The following is a 15,129-nucleotide window of genomic DNA, read 5'->3' on the forward strand; positions in this document are numbered from 1 at the left end:
ACACAGCAAAATATGGGGACCCAAAACAACTCTTTGGGTGTTAATTTCAACACTTTAAAAGTGTCTCATGGGGTCCACTCAAAACAGACTTAAATCAACACTTTCAAAAGGGTTGGCACATTGACACCAAAGTAAGGGTTAATTTTAACTCAGGGCAGAGTTAAAAAATGTAACTATATTTAACACCACCTGGTGTAATATATTGTTATTTTATTCAACTCTCTTGAGTGTAAATATGGTAAAAAGGTCAAATAGACTGTAAATTACAAAATAAAAAACATTTTATTTGAAAACATTCACCACTTCAACAATTCATTCAGTTTTTAAAATGCAACAATGTCAAATATGCTTTAAATGTTTTATTAGTACAGACAGTATCAACAAAATATGATGTCCAAACTTGATGTTTCATCAGAGCAATTTGAAAGTTCAATATATCGTCACTCATAGTTTTCTTCGGAACGCATAGTTTTCTTCTGAAATTACATTTTAAACAACTTGGCGTGCAAATCTTTCACTTCTGGTGTTTCCTTGGTCCTCCATATCAAACACAGCAGTTTATGAAGGTATAAATGCTGTAAACTTGTGTGAAAACAAACTGGAGCTAGGAAATCTCATCAAGCATGTCCTGTGAAAGATGTGCTTCCCAGCCACAGGATGACCTTTTTATCCATGACAATGTAGCAGCTGCTGATCGCTCGTCTGGTGGTTCCTGATGCACGGATATAGGGTGATGCTCATCTAAGAACTCTTCAAGACTCCAGCATGACTAAGAAAAATGTTTGAAAACAAATTGCAATCAAATTCTATGATATATTTAAAAGAACATTTAAAGTAAATAAAACATTCAAGAAATCTAAACTCACCTTTTGAAAATCTTCATGATGATCCACAACTTGACTCTCCCTGCTGGATGAGGTGACAGGATATGGAAAAGTAGAAAAAACACATACATCACTGTTGGATCTCCAAAAACAATTAGGTTAACCACTATGACTAGAACAGGAAAAACAGGCAGCTGTCTGTCCAGAATCCTCAATTTAACACAACACTTGGAGCAAAATTTAGAGGAGCTTAAAATCTTTTATATCATTTAGTGATGCTGACTTCCCCAAAATATTGGCCACAGTGTAAAAAATATTCATAAACTTACAGTTTTCTGTAAGCGTGTGCGTGCGTGTGTGTGTGTGTGTGTGTGTGCGCGTGTTTCTTTACCAGATTCAACTTGTTAGGCCCTTTCAGGTCCAGTATTGATGCCACCTTTCCTGGAGTCTAGCAGATGTTTCAGGTCCAAATATAATCTAAAATATTAGGATAAGCAGAAGAGAAAAAGTGCAAAGCAAAGAGCAAAACATTATTTAAGTAACAGTTTACCCCCAATACAAAACTTATCACCTTCATGTCATTTGTTATTCTCTAATGCTCTAATACCCTCTCAGCTTATTGTGAAACAAATACAGAACTTTATTAAACATACCTTCATTATTATCACCACATATGACCAAGAAGGTGTGCTTGGTCATTTCACCAATTCTGGAAATACACCATCCGTCTCTAATCAGCCACCGTCACAGGGTCTTGTGTTATTGTACAGAGAACTGTGGCTGTTAAAAAACAACAACACATTAGTATCTAACACATATGCATAACCTTCAGATAAAAAAGAGAGATGAACATCACAAAGTATGCCTCACACATTTTCACATATCTTTTGATTCAGATGTTGATTATTGATAATAAATCTACAAATCAAACCTGTATCATCATTAGGCTGCTCAAATATGAATCAGTTTATTCATTTTACAGACAGGTGGCTGTTTACAACGCACTAATAGAACGGAAATGTTGTGTACAGTACATGCTAAGTTTAGCCTATAGTTTTAAGCACAATATCATACGGGAGAAAAAGCTTGACTAAGATGTTCCTGACAACAGAAATAGCCTAACTTACAAACGTCAGACATCCCGAGTTGGGAAAAGTCATTTTCGGGGGATACAGAGTTGATTTGCGGGAGGTAGCGGGAGAGATGAGTACCGTGAGTTGAGCGCGACGTACCTGAAGAGCGGTGGGGGTGACTTGCGCGCGACATACCTGAAGAGCTGGGAGGGATGCGGTGGAGAGGGGTGTGCAAAGTGTTTAATGACCGGGCGGGAGACGCGCGATTTCCGGGAGATTATCATTCATTTGCGGGCATCTACTTGGGCATCTGGGAGTCTCTGTGCATTTGCGGGATAACGTTAACGTTAGTCCCGCAACTTCCGGGAGACTTCTGTAACGTTAAATGTCTGATAAAGTGCAAACGCGGTCATTTAAAGACATTAATGTTAACATTCCGACTTTAATGGTTGTCAACACTTAATTTAATTCAAGCGTACGTTATCACACGAGTCTAAGTTATGGACTAACGGTATATGGACGGCCACGAACCAGTTTAAAAGGGCCGCGGTGTTTAAAATAACCAAATTAACGTACACGAATAACAAACAATCATTTGTTTCAGTCAGGAAGCCTTTTACAATTAAGCATATGTTCATTTACTCACCAGATATGTTTTAGAAACTCTCCAGAGCTTATGGAAACCGTCCTGTGTTGCCGTTAGCATCCGGGCAGAGTAGGCTAACGTTAGGCGGCTCCGGGGATTCCCTCGCTAGTTTGCTTGGAATTAAAGGAGAAGTGTCCATTTTATTTTACAGATGGGTAACAACGCACAAAATGGCATTAAGCGTGACAGAAATGTGTTGAACATGTACATTTGATGTTTTTATGCACTATGTATGCGTGATATATAAAAACATTCTTGAAAAGAAGTGAATAGTAATGCAGTTAAGCTAGATACACAAACGACCATGAATGAACCGCAGAAGTTTAAAATTGTCACTCCATTCTAAAGTTATTAACTTAACAACATGTTTACAACTGTATTTCCTTGAAGAAAGTCAGTACAATACCAACATTTAGGTAGTTTGACTCACCAGTTGCTGTTCTAAACCTCAGATGGAAAATGGCGTCTGGAAAATTCTTCAGTGACTGGGGCTGCATGAATTCCCGGATGTTGGAAATAACACCACCAAGTGTTGAAAAGATAACTCCTTGATTTCGCACTGAATAAAATCAATTCTAACTCTTATTATATTCATTTATCAAAATCTAACTCTTTAACGTCAACACTTTACTCTCAAATGCTTCAACACCGAGAATTTAACTCTGATGAATTTGCTGTGTATATATATATATATATATATATATATATATATATATATATATATATATATATATATATATATATATATATATATATAGATAGATAGATAGATAGATAGATAGATAGACAGACAGACAGACAGACAGACAGACAGACAGACAGACAGACAGACAGACAGACAGACAGACAGACAGACAGACAGATAGATAGATAGATAGATAGATAGATAGATAGATAGATAGATAGATAGATAAGTAAAACAAATCAATTTGTTTAAACTTTAAATTGCAAAACCAAAAAGCCTCTGGAACAAAAATAAAAGTACAAAAATATTGTAACTTTCTAATTTTTCCAGAGGTCAATAATTTAAAGGGCACCTATTTTGCCCCCTTTTCAAAATTTAAGATAATCTTTTGTGTATCCAGAATGTGTTTGTAAAGTTTCAGCTCAAAACATCAGATAAGTTATAGCTTTAAGAATATTGGGATTTTCTGCTGTGGACACAATTTTATTGCCTGTGCCTTTAATGCTAGTTCTTCCCATCCACTATTCCCACGTGCCAGTCAGAGTGTGCCTCAATCTTTGCCTCAGCTGCGTTAGAAAAAAATAGCACAGTGACAGGCATGAAGGAAGCAGTTCTCACGTAACGTTTGTGAGAAATACTAACTTTCCCAATGATTATTTGATGTATCTGCTACGATGAGTCACACTCAATGTTGTTACAAAGTTCACGTGCATGCACACAAACACACACAAACAGTGACATACACAGCGCCTTTTTACATAGCAAATGGAAAAGGATACTCATTAATGCTGTATGGAAATCACACTTCTACGTCATGTTGCGGTGGGCCTCAAAATGGGAGGGATTTGGATCCTATTTTTAGCGTCAGAAAATAAACAAAAAGACTTACAAATTACTTTTATCATAGGTACCCTTTAATGTGATAGCCATTTCCTGTTATACTCTCAATATTTTTTAGAATTTTACTGCTTGTAGATCCCCGCTCTTAATTTTAATAAAAAAAAAATAATTTTTGAGCAAATCCTAACTAAGATCTGTTGACTCCTGTTTTGTCTTGAAGAGAAAGTGATGAATACCACCAGAAACACTCAAGATAGTCTCGATAAAGGTAGTGCAAATAGTTCTTGGTATTATTTATGTAGGAAGAGTTACTTTCCTAAATACTCACAGTACATTCACAGTGACTATAATACCAAAATTTCTTCAAAGGACATATCTCTTTTCTTAACCCAATTTTCTTGCACAGTTGTGCTGTTCACATATTGTTATCAGACACTGAAAAAGCACAAATTTCAAGTCATGTCAAAACTTCTCCGGGTTCCAAAACCTATTTGGTCCAGAGATCAATATCTTTCTTATCGTAAATAATAAGCTTCTCACATACAGTTTTACTTGATTTAGAAATGTGTGCTGTGCTGAGACTAAAACGTTCATTCATTTATTTTCCTTCGTCTTAGTTCTGTTATTAGAACCAGGGGTTGCCACAGCGGAATGAACCGCCAACTTATCCAGCATGCGTTTTACGCAGCGAATGCCCTTCAAACTGTAACCCAGAACTGGGAAGCATTTTTACACATTCATTCATACGAGACTAAAATGAAATGAAAAAGAAAAAATATTGTTTGCAGTGTAAATAAATATATGATGGACAATGATGAAAATCTATAACTACAACAAGGCAGTAAAAGTAAATTTAAAATAACAGCAGCGTCCAATTTACAAACAGTGCATAACCGGTAAAACGTCAACAAGAGGAACGATTCGATGCGAGACAGATTCAAGTCTTCAAGGACTGCTGGCTGAACATCTGAAGCATATCACATACAGACACACAAACAATACAAATCTTCAGGAAGTTAAAAGTCATCATCTGATTGGTTGAATTGACATGTACCTCACATCATTTTTAAATGAATAAATAAATAAAAAAAACTAAACCCAACTAAAATAAAACTGTTGTGTTTAACAGTGATATGAACATCCAGTATAAATTCATAAACATTGCATAGACTCTTAATAACTGAACTCGCTGTTCTACAATAATTTACTCATTTTATGCCTGTCTGTTATTGTAGGGACACTTACATCTGTATCCTCTGAAACATGAAGCTGAAGAAAACAGAGAGTGGTTGTGGTTTAAATAGTAGTCCGGCTCCTTATTAGATGATCCTTGACTAATGAAAGCTGCAATGGAGTTCAGACCTTCTGCCGTCAGTCTGTGCGAGACTAAAGAAGCTATCCTGCTTACAAGAGCCCATTCATTGAAAGCGGCAGACAACAAAACTGTAGAATGGGCTTGAATAAAGCTGAAAGTTTTTGCTTATTGGTGTGGGCAATAATTAATAAAACACTGTAAAACCCAACAGTCAATTTTATCAAATATAATAAGTGTAGTTAACTCAAAATTGACTGAAAGTTAATTCTACTCATCTGTAAAGAGTTTTGAATTCAGTGTTGAAGGTAATGAGGTAATTAAATATCTTATTACTTCAACTTAAATGGAGTAAGTTTGCAGTACTCATAGATTATTTTTTTAACCCAAATTATTTGTAGCAATCGGTTTCCTCAAATGGTTTGAGTTGCCTTAACTTTTTTGGTTTTGAGTAGTTTTCTTCATTTATTGGGTTTTGCTGTGGTCAAATTGCTTCGTTTACTCAAGTGGATTAAGTTCACAGTTTGTTTGTTCCAATCGATTTCCTAAAACGGTTTGAGTTACCTTAACTTATTGGGTTTTAAAGTGTAATAGTTGTCATTTGTGGCCTTAAATATATTGATTTATATTGATTTTATATTAAATAATTTTATAATTGTAAAGAAAAATTATCAGCCTTTAACACTGAGAGAAACACAGTATTATTTTACAGTAATTCAAGTTTTGAGGTCATTTTAAAGGGATTGTTTACCCCCCTCCTCACTATTTCTTAACTTTTATGAATTTCTTTCTTATAATGAAGATATTCTAAAGAATATTGGGGGGGGGGGGGGGGGGGGGAGTAGCCATTGAGTAGCCATTTCACCCATGGTAGAAACAAAAAAACACTACAGATGTCTTATTTTTCCAACATTCTTTAGTATATCTTTCTTTGTGTGTAACGGAAAAAACGTCAAATAATTTTGGAACGAGTGGAGGATGAGAAAATGATGTCAGAATTTGACAGAATTGTTATTTTTGGGTACGTTATCTCTTAAAGCTCAGTCTTTAACATAATACAGTTTTACAAACAAGCTCTGATTTTCATTCAGATCATGAAACTGCACCTGTGATGGACGGTTGCCATTTTCATTGCCAAACAGAAATTGAAATGTTATTGTCAAACTCCCTCTTTCATCTTTTCTCCGCTCCATTTTATTTTCAAGGACAAAGGAGTCACACAGCTGTCAGTTTGCGCATTGAAAAACACTTAATAAAAATACTGTTATGCTTGTTTAACAAAAAAGACACACTTTATGTGACTCGTGGACATGTTTTTGCATTATATGTTCATCTAATCAAAACTAAAAACTAATAGCATTGTGATAGCATTATATATGTTGCTCTCTGATGTTTTGAAGTGATTTTTTTTATCCTCATTTGTAAGTCGCTTTATATAAAAGCGTCTGCTGAATGATTAAATGTAAACCTTTATTGTTTCTGTATTATGTATTGTTATTTATTGTCATTAAATTGCTTGTCTTTTTGCTCCTGTCATAAATTCCCAACAAACACTTCTCAATCTGTATTTAGGATCAACCTTATCGTGTAACCAGATGCTTTATTTTATTAAAAATGCAATTTTATCACTTCAATCCAGATGAGCAGTGGCAAAGAAAATCGCAAAAGCAATTATTAAAGTGTTTTGCTAATATTGCAAAACTAACACTAAGATTAGAGATTAATGCTCCATATTCAATCTTCACGTGACCTCTCTCTATCAACAATGCATCTTGTTTAAACAACAAAAGGAGGCATCTAAGCTCTTGTTATTGTTGCATCCTACCAGGAGCGAGTAAATGGACATCACCCAAATGAACAACTGCAATATTTGATTTTGATTTAGCAGAATTAATGACATAAGATCATTTTTGGTCTTATTCCTGTGTAAGAGTCCTTTCTAGTGTCCTTAATTCCAGCAAGGGATTACAATCTAAAGACACTGTGGATTATTGATACTGACTGAGCTCTTCTGTAATATGGTCCAAGTCAAATGGTACACACAAATCCATGTCCTAATTTTTACACTTGCCTATTTGCTCTAATTCTAATCTGACACGGAGAGAGTCTGGATGGCATGTGCTTTGAGCAGAACTGGCTGACCTTGCTGTTGACAGCAGCTAAGTTTATATTTCAAAAGGATAAAAACAAGAAAATAAATTCAGTGGATTATCGCCCTTTGTTTGTGTCTTTCTTCACCTCTTTTTTTGCTCTGCTGTCTTCTTAAAGCTGGTTAAAATGTCAGATTTCTGTTTTATACTATATAAAATGTATTATTACATTTATTTGATGTTATAATTATTTTAATCTTTGATTATATATTGGTTATATATATATATATATATATATATATATATATATATATATATATATATATATATATATATATATATATATATATATATATATATATAATTATTTGTACTGAAAGACACAGTATGTTATTTTGTCACTAGATGGCGCCTATTTAAAACAAACAAACGCATATGACTGAATTAGCTTATTTCTCTGGATTTAAACATTCTCTGAAACATCTGGGATATTACAAGCACATAAATCAGCAAAATATAACTCTGAGTGGTTTTTGAATATTTTAATGAAAGCATCTTACTCAATGGGTCTTTAACACTTGTCATTAGAGACTGGTGGCTGTTAAAGGAATATTTCACCCAAAAATGAAAATAGCTGCATAATGTACTCACCCACAAGCCATCCTCTGTAGCCTATGTATGACTTTTCTCTCAGACGAACACAGCCAGAGTTGTTTTTAAATTGTATATTGGCTCTTCCATGCTACATAATAGTGTTGGGTTTTATTTAAATGCTTTCAAAAGCATGTAATGTTGTTATCAAATTAACCCATATGTCGCCAGGTATTTAATGCATGTTTTATGAAATGAATTGATTTTTTTTCTTTTTTTTTTTGTAACAGAAATATTTCATGTTTAAAATATGAAACTCCAATCACTGACTTCTGGCAGCGGCTTAATGCGAGACTGAAGTGTAGGACATATGGGTCATGAGACTCATGTCGTAATATGTTACTGCATAACGAATTTTGTGTTAGTGCGCAAATTACGTGTTGTTGCATACGTTTTGGCACCAACGGCCTTCCATAGTAATGTGAGTACTATGTATTGAGTATTTAAGCTATATCATGAGCATTTATAATGTTCTCTGGTGGCACTTTAAAGGTAAACAATTCTTTTCAGGTCATAAACCTAATAACGAAGTGTTTTAAATAATTTAAAATACACTTTTTGATATTAAAGATCTAAAAATGGTTTCCAAAAAAACGTAAAGCTTAGACACATGATTGAAAACTACAAATACACAAAAACAAATTACAACTGACTTTAATAAGTAGGCTATTGATAAATATAAATAAATGAAATATTGGAGCTATGATAAATTATAATCTTCAGAATGTTACTCTTGCAAACTAAGAAATACTCATTTGAAATCTGATTTTTTTTTGTAAATTTTTAATTAACTGATGAATTAACAGTTACAATTTGAAATAGATTTTTATTGTAAAATAAACAATAAATACACAAAATAACCTGAAAATTTACAAATGTATATATTTTTATAATTAAATAATGCTTGCTGTTAATTGAGAAAATATTATCTTAAGAATGGTCAAAATTTATTATGACATATCAAATTAATTATTAATTACCAACATATAACATATTATTTAATTATTAAAATATTAATTATTATTAATGTAAAAAAAAATATTTCCTGAATGTATTTTAAAATAGCCATTGGCAATAGCTTGCTACGCCAGAGAAAAATAATAACTAAAATTTAAATAAGAGTGCAGCTACTGTAATTAATATTGACAATGTCCCTCTTAAGCAATTCTAAGCAACAAAAACTAAATTTCAAATGGCTGAAACGGTGAAATGATAACCATTAATATTACCTTAAACTCATATTTGACCCTGCACACATCTAACTTGTCTAATGTCAAGAGCAGTGTGTATGCTATCTACAATGAGAAGCCTGTATTATATGCTGTTTCTGAAATCTCTTGATAGATCACATTTTAATCTTTTAACCTTTCTGAAGAACTATTTAAACACAATGTTTTTATCCTTTTCAAAGCTGTAGTGGCAGACAGACCCATATAAATGTATTTTTCATGCTATAATAGCAATCTTTGTTTTCAGAGTGTCCACCGCAGGAATGTGACTTTGGAATGTAAATTGAAGAGAATATGTACTGTATATACTGTTTTCTCCCTCTCTCAATACTTATTGAAGGTATAGCATTCACACATCACATTCCAGTCCATTGAATAGCTCTCATGATCTATCCCCACAAAAGGGACATGAAAAATCAATGAAAGAAAAGAATAAGTGACAATGTGTGCAGTGCAAGTGGAGTACAGCACTGCTACAGCTGCTAAACTATTCATGCACTTTATGCAAATTGCATTTAAATTAGTGGAAAGCAGTAGCTCAGTGACATGTTTCTATAAAGTCAGCTTTGGGACTGCATATGTGCAGGCATGCATATGTGAATTAATCTAGGCCTCTCTCGCTTGATTGGCCATCTGCTCTGGCTGATGGGAGCCTGCATAATCAGACCACCAGAGAGCAAATCAGGGGTCTGGCTCCTCAGACTGCAGTTTTCTGATGGAGAAAAATCAAAGTGCACTTATAACTGAAAACATAATTATGAAGGATGCATATGGCTGAGCTGACCATTTCATTAAATGTTTATTAAAATTGACAGATGTTGGGATACTGTCACTGTTTTGCATTATTAGTTACATATTTAATATTGCATGCTAAATAAATTGTACGATGAAGTAAAAATATTTTTTTGTCATTATCATGTTGACTACTGGAATATGGGTTTGATATATTTGATATTCCATCACCTACCATATGTTTTAGTAGAAAGGGGAGCTGATGCCACCTAGTGAAAGTGTGGTGGTAACTACTAAATGTGAAATACATAAAGTAATAAATGAATATATTATTAAGACAATAAGGCTCATAGATTAATTTCTTTGGGGGGAGGGGGTGGTGGTGGCATGCAAGCTTTATGTTGAAAAGTGTTTTTCGATGCAAATACATTTTTGGTGTAATGACGCAGAAGACCATTTTTAATCAATATATTTTTCTAAAATGTTTTAAATACAAACAAATTAGTTAGTAATAATATACAATAATAATAAATAAACATGGGCACAGGCATTTATTTTTGCAAACTTTGATCAAATGTTTTATATGTATATTATGCTATATTTTGTAAAATTCATAATTAAAAATGGTACAGTAAATTAATAAAATAGTTACATATATTTTGCATGATATTTAAATACATTTTAAATACATAATTCATAGAATTATTAGCCCCCCTTAGAATATTTTTATTTTTTAAATATTTCCCAAACAATGCTTAATAAAGCAAGAACATTTTCACTGCATGTCTGATTCTATATTTTTTCTTTCAGAAAAAAGTCTTATTTGTTTTTTTGGTTTTTTTTTTTGGCTAAAATTTTTCTTTTTTTTTTTTTTTTTACATTTTAAGGTCAAAATTATTAGCCCCTTTAAACTATAAATATATATTTTTGGATAGTCTACAGAACAAACCATTATTATACAATAACTTGCCTAATTACCCTATCCTGCCTAGTTAACCTAATTAACCCAGTTAAGCCTTTAAATGTCACTTTAAGCTGTATAGGAGTGTCTTGAAAAATATCTGGTAAAATATTATGTACTGTCATCATGGCAAAGATTAAATAAATCAGTTATTAGAAATGAGTAATAAAAACTATTATCTTTAGAAATGTGTTGAAAAAAAAAATCTTCTCCCCGTTAAACAGAAATTGGGGAAAAAAATAAACAGGGGGTTAATAATTCTGACTTCAACTGTGCATATACACACACACGCACACACGTTTTGTATATCTATTAAGTCCAATTCATATTTTCTCTTATGGTGTAAAATGCATAATATCTATGTACAAAAAACAAATAGGCTCGGGCATTTTTGCCATGCTTTACATTAAATGCTTATATGCATAAGCATATTTATGCCTTATGAAACTAAAGGCATAATTTGTCAATAAACATACAGTAGCATATACAGTTATTATAATATGAAATGCACAATTTCTCATAGCAATCATGAAAAATCAATCAGATATGCTCAGGTATTTATACCAACACTGAATTAAATATCTCTTTTTTTTAAATAAAAAAATACTAGCAAATATAAAAATATGTTAATATATGCAACATGGTTAAATATTATTAAATGTAGCTATGTTAATAATATTCAGATTCAAAAGATCATCATTTAATTTCTTCAGTAAACACGGACTGTCAAGTGGATCTGTTCAGGGTCAGAAACATGAAACACAATGCAGAAATATATTGAGAATAAATATATAGCTGTCATAATGAACGGTTGTTAACTATGGCATTTAATGACACAAGGGCAAGAGAGAAAAACTGCAGAGGCAAAGTAATAAAGCATCAACTTTTCATTTGCCCAAGAAAGATGAAGAGAAATCTCACTAGAATGTGTGTTATTATACTGCTATTCATTTGTCACTCTCTCTATTAACAATACCCCAAATAAATAAACCAATCTGAAAAAAAAATCAGGAGCAATAAACTGTGACTTGGTTATCTGTAAAGTTTAAACACAATATAGAATTGAATATGTGATAGAAAAACTAATATAATAAGAAAATGTACATAACTAGAAAAAATTACATAATTTTCTAAGCAGCTGATGAAAACTATTAATATGAGAGAAATTACATCAGGGTTTTCTGTATTATTAATGCTGCATTATGCATTCATTCATTTTCTTGTCGGCTTAGTCCCTTTATTAATCCAGGGTCGCACACTCACACACAACAGACAATTTGGCCTACCCAATTCACCTGAAACTGTGGGGGAAACCGGAGCACCCAGAGAAAACCCATGCGAATGCAAGGAGAACATGCAAACTCCACACAGAAACGCCAATTGAGCCGAGGTTCGAATCAGCATCCAAGCAGCCTTCTTGTTGTGAGGCGACAGCACCTACTGCACCACTGCATCGCTTATTATGCATTAACATTACTAAAAAATACAAGTTTACATTTAGTTTGAGTCTGAGCTTTCGGGCCCAAGAAGGTAGCCTTGTTTTGATCAGGTTTAATCACTTTGGGTAACTTTTTCGGCATTAGTGATGATAAACCCAAACTGGACCAATCAGCCTTGAGAAAAAGGACATATACTGTTCAATAAAGCTACTCCCAGTCCCTATGCATATATTTTATTGCTCCAAATTAAAGCCTTTTACAATTAAATCATTTTAAATTTTGTCTTTTGTTGCTAATAATTCATTTATATGAAACCAATCATAATTATTTACATATTATATATTCAAATACTTTTAAAATGGTCAGTTAATATTAGTAATTGCTTTAAATGTCAAATTTACATTAAAATATTTACACATACACAAGCTTTATTATAAAAGCTTTTAAAACTATCACTTGAGCTATTTACATTGATTGATTAGCTTTGATCAAATTAATAATTTTTACTTGTTATTTAAAACTTTTAGCTGCATCAACAATGTTTATTTATGCCTTTTAAATGTATTTAAATTCATAATATTTCTGAAATCGTCAACAGAATTGTGAATTGCGCTGACTCTCTCATGTGTCCTGTGATTGGCTGTTTGCTGCACATGTCACAATTTTAGCTGTATGTGGTCCAGAGCTCATTTCAAACTCTAGATTAAACCCTGAGGATGTTCATATCAAGTTTTGTAAAACCCCTAAACCTGATCTTAACCCGATTTGCTTTGGTTTTGTCAACCTGAAAATTACTCTGCAACCCTAAGTTTGTTCAACACGTGTTGTCCAACAGGTTTTAGAAAGGTCTAACAGGGATTTTTCTTCTGTCATTTTTTGTCAATGTACACTTAATATGTGGCTCATGACAAATAGCGAAATCTGTATATTCAGCAATGGCTATAAGGTTAATTTCATAATTCATAATTAATTTCAAATCACGCAATGATATAACATTTACATGATTGTATTATTAAAGTGAAGTCTTTTGGCTCAGTGGTTAGCACTGTCGCTCTCTGTGTTATGTTTTCCCTGTGTTGGCGTGGGTTCCTCTGGGTACTCCGGTTTCCCCCACAGTCCAAAGACATGCACTATAGGTTAATTGAATAAACTGAATTTGCCATTGCGTATTAGTGTGTGTGAATACGAGAGTGTATTTTCCAGTACTGTGTTACGGCCGGAAGGGCATCTGCTTAAAATGCTGGAATAGTTGCCGGTTCATTCCACTGTGGCGCTGTCAAGTCTTCATATTTATTGTGCTTTTAATGAAATGAATAAAAATTTTGTAAAAGCCACTTAAATGTTCAGAAAAAAGAATACAACGCCATATTATTTCAGTTTGTGGGACATTTTCAGTGTGTGCAGAGTAGTGGTAGAATGCTAGTGTAGTATAGATAATTTACCACAGCAGTACAGGGATAGTACACCCAAAATGTTGAAATCTTCTGTTGAGCACAATAAAAGATATTTTGAAGAATGCTGGTTGCCAAGTTAAAGCCTTTTACAATATAAACAAGCTTGATATGAACATGCAGGGTTTAATCCATAGTTTGAAAGGAACTCCACATGCAAACAAAACTGTGACATGTAGCAAACAGCTAATCACAGGACACACGAGAGAGTCAGCGCAATTCACATCTCTGTTGAAGACTTCAGAAATATTATAATTTTAGGGCGGAGTGGTGGCACAGTGGGTAGCGCTGTCGCCTCACAGCAAGAAGGTCACTAGTTCTAGCCTCGCCTGGGTTAGTTGGTGTTCCTGTGTGGAGTTTGCATGTTCTCACCGTGTTTTTGCGGGTTTCCTCCAGGTGCTCCGGTTTCCCCAAAAGTCCAAAGAAATGTGCTATAGGTGAATTGGGTAAGCTAAATTGTCTGTAGTGTACGTGTGTGAATGAGACTATATGGGTGTTTCCCATTGATAGGTTGCAGCTGGAAGGACATCCGCTGCATAAAACATGTGCTGGATAAGTTAATTCCGCTGTGGCGACCCCAGATTAATAAATAAACTAAGCCAAAAAGCTAATTAATGAATGAATAAATTATTATTTTAAATACATTCACAAGGCATAAATAAACACTGTTGATGAAGCTAAAAGTTTTGGATATCAAGTAAATATTATTGATTATATCGAAGCAAATCAATCATCTGATAATGCAGGTTCACAGACTGTTTAAATTGACAGTTTTAAAATCTTGTATAGTAAAGCTCATTTCTATGTAAATAAAAATGAGCTTACTGACTTCCATAGAAGAAAAAATCTTGCGAAGTCAATGGGTCCCAGCAACCAGCATTTTTCAGAATATCTTCTTTTGTGTTCAACAGAAGAAAGAAACTCAAATCGGATTTGAACAAGAAAGTAGTAATTTTTATTTTTGGGTGAACTATCCCTTTGATAATGTCACCCTTGAAGAGCAATCCACTAAAAGAAGCTCCACTAACCCAAACCAAGCATGCCAGAGGTAAGAGAGGTAAGACACCAAAAGTCCACCAATTGATAGAAATGGAGAAGGCACCCAATGATATGATTTAAAAGAGATTTATCCTCTTAAAAATGATGTGTGGTCAGGAGCCACAGGTGTTCATTTTGCTTTGCCTGTGTATGTTTTT

At 33.5% G+C, this 15,129-nt stretch overlaps 1 long non-coding RNA gene across 1 annotated transcript; it reads right to left on the bottom strand.

Annotated features, from left to right (window-relative positions):
- Positions 1-263: 263 nt before the first annotated feature.
- LOC137488641 (uncharacterized) lies at positions 264-3,011 on the bottom strand. The gene is made up of 6 exons (XR_015518310.1): positions 2,974-3,011; positions 2,544-2,656; positions 1,478-1,604; positions 1,216-1,301; positions 867-909; positions 264-769 (listed from the first exon to the last, which is right to left on the bottom strand). It is a non-coding gene; the product is annotated as an uncharacterized LOC137488641 (long non-coding RNA).
- Between the last annotated feature and the right edge of the window lie 12,118 nt (positions 3,012-15,129).

Source organism: Danio rerio, chromosome 20, assembly GCF_052040795.2.
Source record: "Danio rerio strain M-AB ecotype USA chromosome 20, GRCz13ab, whole genome shotgun sequence".
In the NCBI taxonomy this organism is placed as follows: Eukaryota; Metazoa; Chordata; class Actinopteri; order Cypriniformes; family Danionidae; genus Danio; species Danio rerio.